Genomic DNA, 13,451 nt, shown 5'->3' on the forward strand with positions numbered 1-13,451 from the left:
ACACAACACAGTAAATTTATCACTGGTTCTTGGTGTCTGTACACACCAATAATCAACATGAATATTACAAGCACTCTTGATAGTACTGTCTAGCACACTGGTGCTTTACCATGACATGGGTGAGACTTGCTCACGACATATAAAATCCTCAGGCTAGAAAATATAGCCAAATAACATAGCTAACTAAAGGGGAATGGGGAGGGAACTAGAACCACCTACTTCACCCTATCCTCCGATGAGAGTCGAGATGTAGCTCCTGGTCCTCGTGTCGGGAACGCCCCCACACTACACGTCGTCGTGTCCTACCAGAGCCTCTCGTCGTCCCACCGTTTAGCGCGTCGTCTCCGTGCCTCCTCACTGCAGGTCCGTCCTCCTTCTTGACTTCTTGAAGGTTGGAGTCGGTCTCCTGGCCGTCGTCTTCTCCCAGCAACGGCTGTCGCCTACGTCTCAGCTACAGTCGTTCGGTTTCCCCAAATAGTCCTCTCTTCCTCAGCTACCCAGTGGCTCTGTCAGCCACTACGCTGTCACGAACTGGTGAATTGCCACAGACGTCAACATACGTCACTGCACGGCTTCACTGCTACTGGCACAGTACCTGACTGGAGCACTTGTTGCTCAAATAACCGTCAATTCCCTCTTCTGGTTCAACACATGAACTAGGGAAGACTTCTCAGAGTACTGGCGGACTTCAGGTGACGCGTAAATCCACGGTAGTGGGAAACAGCTGTCCGACAGACAGGACCACTCGTCGCACGTCCGACCTCTATGACGTGTCGTGTCTGACTGCTGGCGCCAGCTCGGCGCGCTGGCCGGACCCCCTTCCTTTGTGACGTCACTTTCGCCACGGGAGGTTTTCATTGGCTCCCGGTGCCACATTGCTGTCGGTGACCAATCCGGTGCCACTGACGTCACACGGTTTTGGCGGGAGATCAGGGAAGCCAGCGCCATCTTGGCTCCCTAAAGGGCCTAAACCACAGGCCAAAATATTACTATTTCACAAATTTCTCGGCTCTCCGAGAACACTTCACTCTCTCCCATATATCAAATTGTAGCCTGCAACGTAGAGAACGCTTGGGAAAAGTAGACATGACTCTTACTGCAGGCGTGGGAGAACTATAAGGGGGGGAACTCCGTCACAATATGTACGTATATGTGTGTGCGTGTGTGTGTGTATGTATATGTATGTGTATAAAGTATAAATGGAAGCTGATCAGAATTACATTTCACCTTTGTAAATGCACATTAATGACACTATGTAATAGACACATCGAACACTTTATGTAGGGCATACGTAAATCTGTGTATCTATGTATTTACGTATGTAGGTTAGCTAAACACCGAATCACCTTCTGTAGTTGATTTTTCATTAAACCCCTGAACTATATGTTTAACACATCTCTAACCCTGTCCATGGAGGACAGAAGAAAATGTATATATTCTGCTTAGCATTGTAACTGTGTGGCCACGTCTGTGGTAGAAAATAATAATAAAAAAACTTCTGAGTGACATAATCCATCATGCGCTGTACAGTCTTTAATCTGTGTTCTGTTTCCCATGGTATTCCCATTAGGAAGTTCCTCATCTCGTCATATTTTCTTCTTCGGTAATTTAGTCTTTTTCGTTCCAATCCCATCCTTGGACAGGATATCCGTACTTCTACCAGATACTCAAATATCAATACACTGTGGGCACTCATTCCTATGGGAGCTACATATTTGACTTCCCTTATTTCTGAGTCATTTAAGGTGAAAATCAGGTCGAGTCTTGCTGGTTCGTCATTTCCTCTCATTCTTGTGGGCCCCTTGACATGTTGGCTCAGAAAGTTCCTTGTACTCACTTCCAAAAGTTTAGATCTCCATGTGTCTTCACCTCCATGTGGGTTCCTGTTCTCCCAGTTGTCGGGGTTACTCGGTGAGCGACAGTATAAGTACTTAATCCTGGCAAGGTCGCCAATGTCGGGGTTCACCTCCAATGAGAGGGGAAAGGGGCGAGTAACAGTATACTCAAGGTCACTCACCGTAGCCCAGCGGGTCTTCACTCTATCCTCGCGGCGCCACTGTACGCCAGGAGAGTTTCCCAGTCAATCCCAACCGGCCTCTGATCGAGAAGGAGTGGGAACACAACTTGTTCACTTAACTGTTGTATGCCCGCCCCAACATAGGGCTCTACTACTAACCACAAGGTCGCCAACTGGTGTTTTCGGTGTCCAGTAACACGTCAGTGGTTTTGTTGAATTGTGGTAACAGTGGCAAGAACACACTCAATATGTCTGATATCAGGCAGGTATTTACTTCTATCGCTCTCTGCTTTCAGGTATTATATAGCCACAAGAAATATGGAGGGGATGATATAAACACCAATGTACTTTGTATTTTACTTAAAACTCATTCAAAGACATCACAAGATTATATCAATAAGCAAACAGCTGTTTCAGGTGGGAGCCGCTCGTTCCCACATATAATACGAACTCGCCAAGCTGGCAATGCTCCCCCTCACGTCAATGTCAAAATCAGCCGGGCGACTACCCCCGCGCGAATGTCACTTTATCTGTTTGCTTGTGGCGTGACGCGCCAGTTTCTTTAAGTTCTCAAAGATCACTAGAAGTTCGAACACACAATATTTGCAACAATAGCACGTAACCATTTCGCTGCACTGATCTTGAGCTCAATCAAACATTTCTATATTAAAGGTGGCAATAATTCACTGTCATGGTATTACACACTACCCTTCATTTAATGATAACAGATGCAAGTATATATCACTGGAGTTCTCAGTAATTCCTTTCGTGGGTGATAACACAATTAATCACTGCACACATGAATGATTATTCAATACACGAGCATAGACATATATATATATATATATATGGATGAGTCAGACATCAATAATAGTAATAACATAGTTACTGGGCACATAGCCTAACTCCAAACACTGGCATATTTATATATATATTCTCTCACTAAATGATCTTATTAAAGTCTCATGAAAGACGTTATAAACACAGTAAATTCATCAATTACTCCGGGTGCCTGTACACACCGATAATAATCATAAATATCGTGAGTACTCTTTATAGTCCCACTCTTCACACTGGTGCCTTACTGTGACATAGGTGAGCCTTGCTCACGACATACAAAATACTCTGGCTAAATAATATAGCTGACTAAAGGGGAATTGGGAGGGAAACTAGAATCACCTACTTCCACCTATCCTCCGGTGAGTGTTGAGTTGTAGCTCCTGGTCCTGGCTCCTGCCTCGTGTAAGGAACGCCCCCACACACACACTGGCGTGTTCTCCAGGAACTCAATCAACGTCCCACCATAAGCGCGTCGTCTCCATGCCTTTTCACTGCAGGTCCGTGCTCCTTCTCGACTTCTTGTAGGGTTGGAGTCGGTCTCCCGGCCGTCAACTTTTCCTCCCAGCTACGGCTGCCTGCCTACGTCTCGGTTGCAGTCGTTCGGATTCCCGAATAGTTTTCTTCTTCCACTGCTTCCCGGTGGCTCGGTCCAGCCACTACACTCTCACAACGGGTGAACTGCCTCAGACGTCGCATACGTCACTGCACAGACTTCACTTCTTCTTGCACAGTACCTGTCCTGGAGCACTTGTTGCTCAATATCCCGTCGATTCCCTCTCTGGTCCAACACATGAACGAAGGAAGACCTCACAGAGTACTTGCAGACTTCGGGTGACGCGTAAAATCCACGGGAGCAGGAAACAACTGTCAAACTGACAGGATCAATCTTCGCACGTCCAACCACCTTGACGTGTCGTGTCAGACTGATTTCCTCCGGAGGATTGGCTCATCCACTACGTCATCACTGTAGAGCTATCAGCCGTCGCATACGTCGCTGCCTAGACTCCACTCTTGCACAACACCTGTTCCTGGAGCACTTGTTGCTCAATATTCTGTCAATTCTTTCTCTGGTCCAACACATGAACGAAGGAAGACCCCACAGGTGATGGCGGACCACGGGTGATGCGTAAGTCCTCCGGAGACGGGGTAAACTGCCCAACTGACAGGACCCCCCAGCGCACGTCCGACCTCCTTGACGTGCTGTCTGAGACTGATGGCGCCGCCGTGGTGCTCTGACCGGACCCCCCTTCCTTCGTGACGTCATATTCTCCACGGGAGGTTTTCGTTGGCTCCCTGTGCCACGTCGCTGTCGGTGACCAATTTGGTGTCACTGACGTCACACAGTTTTGGGGGCAAAACAGAAGAGCCAGCGCCATATTGGCTTCCTAAAGGGCCTAAACCACAGGCCAAAATACTCTTCTTTTACAAATTTCTCGGCACTCCGAGAACACTACATTCTCCCACATATACCAAACTGATGCCTGCGACGTAGAGAACGCTCGGGTAATGTGGACATGACTCTTACTGCAGGCGTGGGAGAAATATAAGGGGGGGAACACCATCACATACCCCTCCCCTTAAAATAAGAGTCATGTCTGGTTAGTGCATACAGGGCAGGGCATCTGCTACTACGTTTTCTTCCCCTCGGATGAGTTTGATTTCCAACCAGTATTCCTGCCGCCAATGCGAGATGCTCCTTACGTATCCGTCGACCGTTCTCACGGTCACTCCTGATGTCCATCGTTCCTTCAGCATGGACAGAAGACTTTGCACCCCTCGTTCATACACCAACTGGAAAGGTGAGACACCTAACGATCCTACCACTGCGTTACACATGGCAAACAACGCAGGACATACTGCTTCATCCCACTCAGTTCCCTGCTCTGTGCAGAACACTCTCATCAGCATGCCATCCTGTACGTAACAATGAGTGGCCCTCTCAGGACCAACACGTCCTCCATTGGCCTCATGAATCAATTCGGGGAATTCTATCTGCTGCAACTCTCCAAGACGAGTGCGGTCCACTCCGAGAGAACTGGCGAGGGTCACCTGTAACTCGCCATCCGGGCTGCCTTCGCCCTCCACTCGTTCTCCGGGTCCCATGAAGAGGTGATCGATTCCCAGGCTGTTGGACGTCTCCTCGTCAGCATTATCAGATCCACACTCTCCGTGTCCTTCGCACTGCCTCGGCATCACAACACAAACCGGGAACGCCGCCATGGCGATTCCTTTCTCGTTCCCACAGGCGTCTAACACTCCGCCTGTCTCCTCATAGTGCTCTAGGCACTCCTCGCCCTTCGCGAGATTCGGGAGGACATATCCTCCACATGCGTCATTTCCCAAGATGACTTGTGCCTCCATCTTGGGCATTGATGCGCAGACCCCGACCACAAGGGTCTGGCAGCCATAATCAGAATTCAGAGTCACCTGGTGTAGGGGCATCCTCACTGGGCCTCCCACAGTGGTCACACTTGCCACCCCCACACTGGTACTCTCGTAACCCTCGGGGAACAGGGTTTTACTCACCAGGGTAAAATCTGCCCCCGTGTCTCTTAATATCTTCACCGGGATGGGGTCTGCGTCCCCCATCCTTACGGTTCCCTCACACACGAATGGGTGAACTCTTTTCTCCCCACTCAGTACGGGTTCATCCCGCACCCACTCGGCCATCTGGTCCTCGACCCTCACGAAAGCAACGTTCCACCGCTGCTCAGGGTGTCTGCATTCCCGCGCGACGTGTCCGAATATGCCACAGTTGTAGCAGCGGATCCTTCTTCGGTGGATCTTCCTCGCGCCATTCATCGACTCCTCGGTTTCGGCAACAACTCTTGAGCTCTGAGCTTGGGACTTCTTTACCGGCGCCACAGCACTCTTTGAACCTCTCCTGTCTCCACTTGAGAGGTGGGACTCAGGAGAACTCGCTCCTGTCCTCCATCCGTCCGTCCTTCTATAACTTCTACCATATCTGGAGTGTATGGGCGGTCGGTGCCGTCCCTCTCGGTGTGGTCGCAGAGCTTCTTCCAGCATGTCGGCTCTGTCGGCCGCGGCTCTCAGGTCCTTAATGTCCGCCTCCTTTACTCTAACCCTGATCTCAGGAGAGAGCACAGACATAAACTTCTCTATGACCATAAGCCTCTTGACCTCTTCAGCCGACCTCGCTCCTTCAGAGTCCAGCCACTTAAGGAACTTTCTCTCCATGTCCCTCGCTGTCTCCGCATAAGATTTTCCTGGCGAACGGGTACACTCCCTGAATCTCTTCCTGTAACATTCCGGCGTGAGCTTGAAAGAATGGAGCACAGCTCTCTTTACAGCATCGTAGTCGGTGCACTCTCCGAGGTCGAGCATGTTGTAGGCTTCACGAGCTTCACCGGTGAGCCTACTCTGAACCAGCTCCGCCCACTCCGCCCTCGGCCACTTCTTCAAGGTACCGATCTTCTCGAAGAGGTCGAAGAAACCTTCAGCTTCATTTGGTATAAAGACCGGCAGATCTCGCTCCCTCACTCGGCGGTCTTCCTGTTGCGGCGGAGCAGGTGCACCTAGCCCTAGCTCAGCTCGCTTCAGCTCCACCTGCTTGTTAGCTTCTATCTCCTGCTGTCTCAGTCTAGCTTTTCGCTCGTGCTCCTCTCGTCTTAGCTGTGCTTCTTCTCTCCTCAGCTGTGCTTCTTCTCTCCTCAGCTGTGCTTCTCGCTCTTGTTCTTCCCTGCGCAGCTGTGCTTCTCGCTCTTGTTCTTCCCTGCGCAGCTGTGCTTCTCGCTCCTCACGCTTCAGCTGTGCTTCTGCTTCTCGCTCTTCTTTGCGCTGCTGTGCCTCTCGCTCTTCTTTGCGCTGCTGTGCCTCTTGCTCTTCTTTGCGCTGCTGTGCTTCCAGCTGCAGCTTCATTATCTCCAGCTTAACGCTGTGCCTGCTGCCGCTGGATCCTCTGCTGCTCCTACCAATGCTCAGGTGTTCTCCCATACTGGCAGGTGTTTGTGGCCGTTCCTCCCCCAAAGCTTCATCTCGTGCTCTGAGCTGTGCCATTATCTCCAGTCTTCTCTCTCCCACTCTGGAAGATCTCAACTTTATCCCAAAATGGTCTGCTATTGACTGTAACTGTGCCTTGGTGCACTCCTCCATCACCTGCTCATCTCTAGTGTCAATGAACCTTGTTACTTTATCATCCTCCATCTTGTGCTATGAGTAATAACCTGTACCTGATACCTAATACCACTGCAAAGTACCACAACTGCAACCTTTATCTTGATCGTTATCCTGGCAAGGTCGCCAATGTCGGGGTTACTCGGTGAGCGACAGTATAAGTACTTAATCCTGGCAAGGTCGCCAATGTCGGGGTTCACCTCCAATGAGAGGGGAAAGGGGCGAGTAACAGTATACTCAAGGTCACTCACCGTAGCCCAGCGGGTCTTCACTCTATCCTCGCGGCGCCACTGTACGCCAGGAGAGTATCCCAGTCAATCCCAACCGGCCTCTGATCGAGAAGGAGTGGGAACACAACTTGTTCACTTAACTGTTGTATGCCCGCCCCAACATAGGGCTCTACTACTAACCACATGGTCGCCAACTGGTGTTTTCGGTGTCCAGTAACACGTCAGTGGTTTTGTTGAATTGTGGTAACAGTGGCAAGAACACACTCAATATGTCTGATATCAGGCAGGTATTTACTTCTATCGCTCTCTGCTTTCAGGTATTATATAGCCACAAGAAATATGGAGGGGATGATATAAACACCAATGTACTTTGTATTTTACTTAAAACTCATTCAAAGACATCATAAGATTATATCAATAAGCAAACAGCTGTTTCAGGCGGGAGCCGCTCGTTCCCACATATAATATGAACTCGCCAAGCTGGCAATGCTCCCCCTCGCGTCAATGTCAAAATCAGCCGGGCGACTACCCCCGCGCGAATGTCACTTTATCTGTTTGCTTGTGGCGTGACGAGCCAGTTTCTTTAAGTTCTCAAAGATCACTAGAAGTTCGAATACACAATATTTGCAACAATAGCACGTAATCACTTCGCTGCACTGATCTTGAGCTCAATCAAACATTTCTATATTAAAGGTGGCAATAATTCACTGTCATGGTATTACACACTGCCCTTCATTTAATGATAATGGATGCAAGTATATATCACTGGAGTTCTCAGTAATTCCTTTCGTGGGTGATAACACAATTAATCACTGCACACATGAATGATTATTCAATACACGAGCATAGACATATATATATATATATATGGATGAGTCAGACATCAATAATGGTAATAACATAGTTACTGGGCACATAGCCTAACTCCAAACACTGGCATATTTATATATATATATATTCTCTCACTAAATGATCTTATTAAAGTCTCATGAAAGACGTTATCAACACAGTAAATTCATCAATTACTCTGGGTGCCTGTACACACCGATAATAATCATAAATATCGTGAGTACTCTTTATAGTCCCACTCTTCACACTGGTGCCTTACTGTGACATAGGTGAGCCTTGCTCACGACATACAAAATACTCTGGCTAAATAATATAGCTGACTAAAGGGGAATTGGGAGGGAAACTAGAATCACCTACTTCCACCTATCCTCCGGTGAGTGTTGAGTTGTAGCTCCTGGTCCTGGCTCCTGCCTTGTGTAGGGAACGCCCCCCCACACACACTGTCGTGTTCTCCATGAACTCAATCAACGTCCCACCATAAGCGCGTCGTCTCCGTGCCTTTTCACTGCAGGTCCGTGCTCCTCCTCGACTTCTTGTAGGGTTGGAGTCGGTCTCCCGGCCGTCAACTTTTCCTCCCAGCTACGGCTGCCTGCCTACGTCTCGGCTGCAGTCATTCGGATTCCTGAATAGTTTTCTTCTTCCACTGCTTCCCGGTGGCTCGGTCTAGTCACTACGCCGTTACAAACGGGTGAACTGCCTCAGACGTCGCATACGTCACTGCACAGACTTCACTTCTTCTTGCACAGTATCTGTCCTGGAGCACTTGTTGCTCAACATCCCGTCGATTCCCTCTCTGGTCCAACACATGAACGAAGGAAGACCTCACAGAGTACTTGCAGGCTTCGGGTGACGCGTAAAATCCACGGGAGCGGGAAACAACTGTCAAACTCACAGGACATATCTTCGCACGTCCAACCACCTTGACGTGTCGTGTTAGACTGATTCCCTTCGGAGGATTGGCTCATCCACTACGTCATCACTGTAGAGCTATCAGCCGTCGCATACGTCGCTGCCTAGACTCCACTCTTGCACAACACCTGTTCCTGGAGCACTTGTTGCTCAATATTCTGTCAATTCCTTCTCTGGTCCAACACATGAACGAAGGAAGACCCCACAGGTGATGGCAGACCACGGGTGATGCGTAAGTCCTCCGGAGACAGGGTAAACTGCCCAACTGACAGGACCCCCCAGCGCACGTCCGACCTCCTTGACGTGCTCTCTTAGACTGATGGCGCCGCCGTGGCGCTATGACCGGACCCCCCTTCCTTCGTGATGTCATATTCTCTACGGGAGGTTTTCATTGGCTCCCTGTGCCACGTCGCTGTCGGTGACCAATTTGGTGTCACTGACGTCACACAGTTTTGGGGGCAAAACAGAAGAGCCAGCGCCATATTGGCTTCCTAAAGGGCCTAAACCACAGGCCAAAATACTCTTCTTTCACAAATTTCTCGGCACTCCGAGAACACTACATTCTCCCACATATACCAAACTGATGCCTGCGACGTAGAGAACGCTCGGGTAATGTGGACATGACTCTTACTGCAGGCGTGGGAGAAATATAAGGGGGGGAACACCGTCACACAGTCTATCTTTCAATGTTTGAAATCCCTCATGATTAAGAGTCTGGATCCATTCCTGCAAGCAACTGAAGCTGCTCTCTCTATTATGTTAATGGTAGCCATGTTGTTTCTGTCGAACTCTTGTCTGGGTCTTCTGTCATTTTATGGATGGTTGTAAATGACTGCCACTAATATCTTAGGTTCACCCATTGTCATAGTTCCTGTTATGTATTCTCTGAATCCGTCACAGCCTGGAATTTCCATCTCTTCAAAGCTCCAGTCTTTCCTTATCAGGAGAGTCACTCCTCCTCCTCTCCCATCTCTCTCTTTCCTTATTATATAAAAGTCCTTTGGAAACACAGCATTTGTTATGACTCCTGACAATTTTGTTTCTGTGAGTCCTATTACATCTGGGTTTTCTTCCTGCACCCTTTCATGCCACTTGCTTTGTTGGTAATCCAATCGATGTTTGAGTACGTTACCTTGAAGCTCACTTTCTTATGTCCATTTTCACCCATCATTCTCACTAGTGCAGGAAGCTGTTCCAGGCCATTGCTGCTTGTGTAGGCTCACCCTCCTGTGGGGTAGTTACCAGGGGTTCTGAGGGAGGTGGGGGTGTGGGGAAAGGAGGGGCAGGGGGAGGATTTCTTAGAACTGGGGTGGGGGATGGAGGACTTGGTTCATGTCTGGGCCGGCTTGGGGCAGGAGGAAGACCAGGGGGTGGGAGGGAAGGAGGTACTCAAGGTTAATTGGGTGGAATGTTGGAACTCCCCACCTATAGGGTGGTGAGTTGGGATGTTGCAGTCCCCTCTGGGGTTCCCGAGGTGCTGGGTTGGGGTTCCACACTCCCCACTGGGATTGCTGGGTTGGGGGTTGAGGTTCCCTGGCTCCCTTCCCTCTGCCTGCGCCTTTTCCTTGCATCTGCTGCCTGTATTATCTTTGTCCTGGTCATGTCCCTCTGAAGGAATACCTGTCTGTAATTCGTTACATATTTCAGTTTGCTCTTTTTTGCTAGTATGTCCTCTTTGATGCACTCGTTTTTTAGCACTACCTTGATCAACCGGTCTTTGTCTTTGTTGTACTGGCCAATCCAGAAAAACTTTTCTATGTCTGTTTCATCCCCTTCCAGACCAATCTCCTTTAGTATCCCTGCCATTGCTGCTTTGTCCTTAGATCTCCATTCTTCCCTTGTGGAACCCTCTTGTTCCTTAACACCTATTACTACTACAGGTCTTTTCCTTTCCAGTAACTGGCTCTTGCATCTAGCTGCCTCCTGTGAGGTTACTGCTTTTATTACAACTTCCTTGACTGCGGACATTGCTCCTGTGCTCTTCAGCATTTCAGCAAAGGTGGCACCCATTGTAGGGGTCCCTACCATTGCTGCATCTTCTGGTACCTGGGGGTTGGTCCCCTGGGCCACATTCTGAGGAGATCCTGATTTTAGGTTTGTTATCTGCTCTTGCGCTGCCTTTTGTTCATTCTGCATTGTATTTATGAGTCCTCTCATGCCTTTCAGTTCCTCAGTGATTTCCCTCCATGCGCCAACAGTCATCTCCATGTATGACTCGTCCTGTTCCTCTCCTCCACCTGTGTTCTGTTTTCTTACCATCCTTCTTGATCCCTTTTCTTTTCACTAGTGTTTGTTAGTCTACACTAACCCTAGTGTGTGTGTGTATACTCACCTATTTGTGCTTGCAGGATCGAGCATTGGCTCTTGGATCCCGCCTTTCCAGCCATCGGTTGTTTGCAGCAATAACTCCCGTCCCATTTTCCTATCATACCTAATTTTAAAAATATGAATAGAGTTTGCTTCCACAACCTGTTCCACAAGTGCATTTAATTTTTCCACTACTCTCACGCTAAAAGAAAATTTCCTAACATCTCTGTGATTCATTTGAGTTTCCAGTTTCCACCCATCTCCCCTCGTTCTGATATTATTACGTGTGAACATTTCATCTATTTCCAATTTGTCAATTCCCCTGAGTATTTTATATGTTTCTATCATATCTCCTCTCTCCCTTCTTTTCTCTAGTGACGTGAGGTTCAGTTCCCTCAGACGCTCCTCATATCCCATCCATCGTAACTCTGGGACAAGCCTCGTCGCAAACCTCTGAATTTTCTCCAGTTTCCTTATGCGTTTTTTCAGGTGGGGGCTCCATGTTTGTGCGGCCTACTCTAAGACTGGTCTCACGTAGGCAGTGTAAAGCGCCCTAAAAGCCTCCTCACTTAGGTTTCTAAATGAAGTTCTAATTTTCACCAGTGTAGGGTACGCTGCTGTCATTATCCTATTTATATGTGCCTCAAGAGTTAGATTAGGTGTCACATCCACTCCCAGGTCTCTTTCTCGAATCGTTACAGGTAGGCAGTTCCCTTTCATTGTGTACTGTCTCTTTGGTCGTCTATCACCTGATCCCATTTCCATAACTTTACATTTACTGGTGTTGAACGCCAGTAGCCATTTCCCTGACCATCTCTGAAACCTGCTTAAGTCCTCTTGGAGGATCCGACAATCCTCATCTGTCACAACTCTTCTCATTAATTTTGCGTCATCCACAAACATTGACATGTATGATTCCACTCCTGTAAACATATCATTTACGTAAATTACAAAGAGGATTGGACCCAGCACCGATCCTTGAGGTACTCCACTCGTTACTGTTCGCCAGTCCGACTTCTCGCCGCTTACCATTACCCTCTGGCTCCTTCCTGTTAGGTAGTTCCTCACCCATGCTAGAGCCTTTCCGCTTACTCCTGCCTGCCTCTCAAGTTTGTAAAGCAGTCTCATGTGCGGTACTGTATCAAAGGCCTTTTGGCAGTCAAGAAATATGCAGTCTGCCCAGCCTTCTTTGTCCTGCTTTATCCTTGTTACTTTGTCATAGAATTCCAAAAGGTTTGTTAGGCATGATTTCCCTGTCCAGAACCTAATATAGTGCTTGTTTACAACCCCAATGCTCTCCAGGTGCTCAACAAGTCTTAGCCTAATTATTCTTTCAAGTATTTTGCAGGGGATGCTTGTCAGTGATACGGGTCTGTAGTTAAGTGCCTCCTTCCTATCACCTTTCTTGAAAATCGGTACGACATTTGCCTCCTTCCAGCAACTGGGCAATTCTCCCGAGATAAGTGATTCAACAAAGATCATTGCCAGAGGCACGCTGAGAGCCTGCGCTGCCTCTTTTAGTTTCCACGGTGATACTTTGTCTGGTCCAACAGCTTTATTTGCATCCAGTGTTGTGAACTGTTTCATTACCTCCTCTGCTGTCACCTCTATATCTGATAGTCTTTCATCTAGGGTAATCTCTTCTAACAATGGGAGCCACTCAGACTCGGTTGTGAACACTCCATGGGAACTTGCATTCAGTACCTCGCAGATTTCCTTGTCGCTTTCTGTATATGCCCCTTCTATTTTCCTCAGTCTAGTCACTTGGTCATTTACCGATATCGTCCTTCTTATATGGCTATGTAGTAATTTAGGTTGCTTTTTCACTTTGATTGCAATATCATTCTCATAATTCCTTTCCGACACTCGTCTTATTTAATCATTCCTTGCTCTGTTACATCTAATCCTGTTGTCCTCTGTCCTTTGTTTTCTGTACTTCCTCCACTCCCTCCTACTTCTCACTTTTGCCTCCTGACACTGTCTATTAAACCATGGGTTATTATATTCACTCCTGCTTTTTTACTTTACTGTTGGAATAAATCTCTCTTCAGCCTCCTTGCCTTTCCATATGACTTGGTTCATCATATTTTGCACTTTTTTCCTCTAATCTCTTCCTCCCACTGCACTTCTCCCAGGTAGTCCCTTATCCTCCTGTAATCCCCTCT

The sequence above is a fragment of the Procambarus clarkii genome, chromosome 17 (genome assembly GCF_040958095.1).
Source record: "Procambarus clarkii isolate CNS0578487 chromosome 17, FALCON_Pclarkii_2.0, whole genome shotgun sequence".
Taxonomy (NCBI): domain Eukaryota; kingdom Metazoa; phylum Arthropoda; class Malacostraca; order Decapoda; family Cambaridae; genus Procambarus; species Procambarus clarkii.